This window comes from Mesitornis unicolor, unplaced genomic scaffold (genome assembly GCF_000695765.1).
Source record: "Mesitornis unicolor isolate BGI_N332 unplaced genomic scaffold, ASM69576v1 scaffold8149, whole genome shotgun sequence".
Lineage (NCBI taxonomy): Eukaryota > Metazoa > Chordata > Aves > Mesitornithiformes > Mesitornithidae > Mesitornis > Mesitornis unicolor.
This window is the reverse complement of record NW_010207954.1, coordinates 5,921-10,239: the sequence shown is the minus strand read 5'-3', so window position 1 is coordinate 10,239 and position 4,319 is coordinate 5,921. Positions and strand designations below refer to the sequence as shown.

At 40.7% G+C, this 4,319-nt stretch overlaps 1 protein-coding gene across 1 annotated transcript in view; it reads right to left on the bottom strand.

The window, feature by feature from the left end:
- APPL2 (adaptor protein, phosphotyrosine interaction, PH domain and leucine zipper containing 2) overlaps positions 1–4,319 on the bottom strand; it is a gene marked incomplete at its 5' end in the record, with an annotated part of 32,934 nt that overhangs the window by 27,342 nt on the left and 1,273 nt on the right. The window lies entirely within an intron of this gene.

Genomic DNA, 4,319 nt, shown 5'->3' with positions numbered 1-4,319 from the left:
AAGAATCTCTTCAGTATCTTATAAACAATTACTATCAGCAGGGCCTCCATACATTTATACATCCTTATAGTACTCAAATCTCTGGATCCTGCTTAGCACGTTAACTTGCTTCCAGGCATGGTGACAACTCCAACTTCACAGGCAGTATTAAGAACAACTCCCATGGCTTTGTACATCAGTTCTCCGGTGATAACGCTCTGCTTACCTCTGTTAGCAACAGATGATGAATACGCCTCAGGAAGCACAGAGGTATATGATGCACACTTACAGTGAGTATGGAACAGCAGTACGTACAGCATTTCACAGAAGTCAGTGCTGACAACTGTAATTTATTGCAAGCGTTTGTCCTATCTAATACACTATTGAAGCTTCTCTATGTGGAACTGAAAGTTTGCAAAATGCTAACTTAAACTTTATTGTTTCAAGAAGGTTTTGGGAAAAAAAAAAGTCTTATTGTTCAAAAAGGCAACAGAGTTGCTCCCTCAGACATAAAAAGCAAGCCATTAAAAGAAAACTGTATCAGTGCTTAGTGTTCGTTTAGCAAGAACTAATTTAAGAATTCTCAACACTTGGGATCAGCTATGCAACAAAATAAATATGAAAAATCTATGCATGCCCTACAGAGCTGGACACCTATCTACTGACTCACAGCCTAGTGAAGCCAATATGCAGGAAGAAGAAACAAGCAGCACCGTTGAAAAATGCAAGCGTGAGGTGTCATGAATTTGGGGAGAGAAATAACACCGCTACAAAGCGTTACCTAATACAGATAGCCCTGGACAGATAAAAGCTGCCCTGATAGCATGTAATGTGGTACATATAAACCAAGACTATTCCATACTTGTCAAGAGTTTCCTTAAGAGTCTGGACACAAAAAGGCAGTGAGTCTCACAGGTTGTTGCTGCTTTGCCCGTGTGGCTCTGGAACCATGAGACAGCCGCTCACAGAAACAAGGCACTGCACAGGATTACATTCTCCGGTCCCCATGCTGTTCTCTCTCTGGATATAATGATAAAGGCAATGTGGGTCTCTCTTTATTCCTCTTCTGTCATCACTGCTTTAAGTATCTAGACAGATTTGTCAGGAAAAATGAGACAAAATCTCTTTCCAACGACAAAATACTGCATCTTACCTTCCTCTAACCTGCTTAACTGTTTATCCCTTATAACAGTCAGCAGAGATCCAACAGTCTCCTGAGTTTCTAAATGGCATTTTGTTTCAAGTGAAGATCCCAGCTGAGCCATTTCTACAGTATGATAAAAAACTGGAGATGATAGTAAAGCTCTGAAAATAATTTACTATGGCAATAAGAAGTAAGGAATGTAAACTGGCACGCTTTGCTCGTACAACATTGCAAGAGGCTCAGCATGCAACTTAAGCAAATGAAGTTTTCTACAGTCTCTGCTTGCAGCGTTACATGTTGCCCAGGTAATAACATGTCCAGAATGATGGACACAACATTCACAGAAATCAGACAGCTGAGATGCCAGACGCAGCACCAGGGCTTGTTCGCAAGGAAGAACTACTACAGGAATAAACTCTGTAAGAAAGATTTCCTCTATGAGGCCACTAACGTGATAACTACTTCAGGGTACCGCCGCACAGATGGGAGAACTACAGCAGGAAGTACAATATGTACTCACACGGATGTGGTTTATTTGATGAAGAAATATAAAACTGCTTCTCTATATTTACACACGTGGGCTTGCCACATCAACCAAACCTCACTCCTCAAGCACAGCTCACCTGTTTGATTTAGTGACTTGTCCTTAATCATGGCATCACACACTGTGACTCCCCTTGTAGCAGCCTTGCTGAAGAAAATGTGCAAAACAGAGTCACTATCCCATCGTATTTGGTGTGGGTGCCCGAAGAGGTGAGAGCACCGTCCTGCTCCTGCACAGCACCCCATGGACTTGTCACAGATGCAGGGCCTTGCACCCAAAGGCAATCTGGTAGCAATACGTCAGCTGGCTGCAGCCTGGAGTTATCGACCTTCCTCATCAAGTGGCTCCACATGCCTGGGCAGAGATTCCACTGCTACACCCTGCGACAGGATGCTGCAGACCCCTCCTTCCAAAGGTCTGTCTACATCTTTTACCAAAACCCATCCCAACAACTGTCCTACTGTCATTAGAAAAGTTAAAGGCATGCAAAATGAAGTCCTGCTTGAACGCATCTAAGTCTGAAAAGTTAGGTCCCCAGCAACTAGCAGAAATCTGCAGCTGAAAGAGGCAGGAGGGGGTAGAAAAAAAAGAAATGTTTAAAAAGATTCCTACCTTCCAAAGTGTTTTTATTAGCTCTGGGCAAATATTTCTCTTTCTCACATTCCTTTTGAATTCACTGATCCAAGTGTTTAGAGCAGCTTGAGCTGTCAATTTACAAACTTACTGCCACTCTGTATACAAAGCAGTGTTTCAGAACAAATACATGCATATATCCACACGGACAGTTAACAGATTGCAGTTGGTACCAATTGCTACTCTCCTGAGACTCTGCACTGCATCCGTTCAGGACCATCAACTACTGCTACTTGATCACAAGCTACAGTGGTTTGAATTACATGAAAATCCGAGTTTACATCACAAGAAACACCAAACTTCTAGTAAACCACTCCAGAAAATCTTGAAAATATGCCTGAGACATCTGGGAAATTTCAAAGTTCAGAATGTAGTTAGTTAGGAAGAAAACAAGAGGAATGTTTTTAAAACTTTCATAACTGTTTTGAGGGGGCATAAACCCCAATTTTTCAATACTGTGGATAGGTACAACCCTCTGCTGTTTTGTCTGACTGCCATGACTTCGATTTCAGTCATTTTCATGGCTGTGCAAACAGAACTTGTGTCACTGCTTCAAAGTAGGTCAGTAACTGTAATTCCGATTTTACAGCTAAGGAAATCAGAGCAGGGGATGACAATGACTTCGCAAAGACAACAAAGTCAGGAAAATAAAAATGCAAACTCAGAACTTGGCTTCACCCTACTGTCAACTTTTACATCCTTTCTACTAAATAATTTTCCCTCAAAATAAAAAGGGTTGGTAGCACTTCCTAATGTGTCTCTAGTGAGTTGCCCAGACAACATAACAATGCACCAGCAAAAGCTAATTTTCTCTCACGTTGTGTTAGGCAGCAAAGAAGTATTACACATAGATTTTTCTTAACTATCCATTAATGTTTAGTGGGCACTTGAGCATTACACTTCTCTTTTTGTGGGAACCGCAATCATAAGGTTTTATAATAATGCATGTGCCTCTCAAAAGTTGAGGGTGAGTTCAGTCAGAAAGTATCTCCCTTTGAAATATTCAGAAACAGCTCCTTAAAAGGATGCATTGATATTTGCAAAGCTCAGTAAGTTAGTCAGAAATCAATGTTAGTCTACAAAACACAACATTCTCTTGGAAATTAACTACTGCATATGGCTGAATTAATTACCTGCATTTCTTTTTATTTAAAAAACACAACTGTGGCCCGATTTTAATGTGTTCTTTTAGGTCTCATGCAAAAACATCAAGACTTAAAAGTGTGTATATAAAAAATAAACCACAACAAGTTTCAGTTTTCTTTTCCACTTACATAATTACTATGATCTACTTTATCCCTTCTTGTTACTGCAATGTCATTTTTTCTGCCACTACTGGATCCCGAGAACACAAACCCAAAATGAAGTCACAATACACAGTGATTCCCAAGAAAATAAATAGCAGAAGCAGCAACACTAAGAGCACTAAATGTTGAGCCAATGTCCTTGGTAAAGTTCCTAATACTGGCCACTAAACCTGAATTTTCCTAAGACAATGGTAATGTAGGGTGACCTCCTCCACATCCTTACAAAGCTTGACTTTAAACAACTGCTCTGCACCTCCCACCTCAAAATGGCATCAAACATCTGATGAGGTATTTCAAGGAACACACCCAACATTCACAGGTGACTGAATATTTAAATCAAACTAAAGCAGGAAGTGTGCAGGAAGAAAGTGGCCAAGCAGCGCTGTGAAGATGAAGACGATTCAATAGTACTGCAAAGTACAGATGGGTAAAAATGCGCTGAGACAGTGCAAAGAAAGAGGAAATGTCATAACTGTGAGGCAACAGAAATGGAGAAGGATAAAAACCAAAATGGAAAGGAAGAGGCAAACAAAAGAAGATAAAGCACTTTTTCATGAATCACAGGCCAGAGTAACCACTTCCTAAAATGCCATCAGCCAGGCATAGGGACATGAATCCCCCAAGCTGGACAGTTAACAATCAAGCCATATCTATCCTCTGATTTCCTTCTTTCATCTACTTCAATCCCACCTGCTCTTTGGTCTCAGATTTC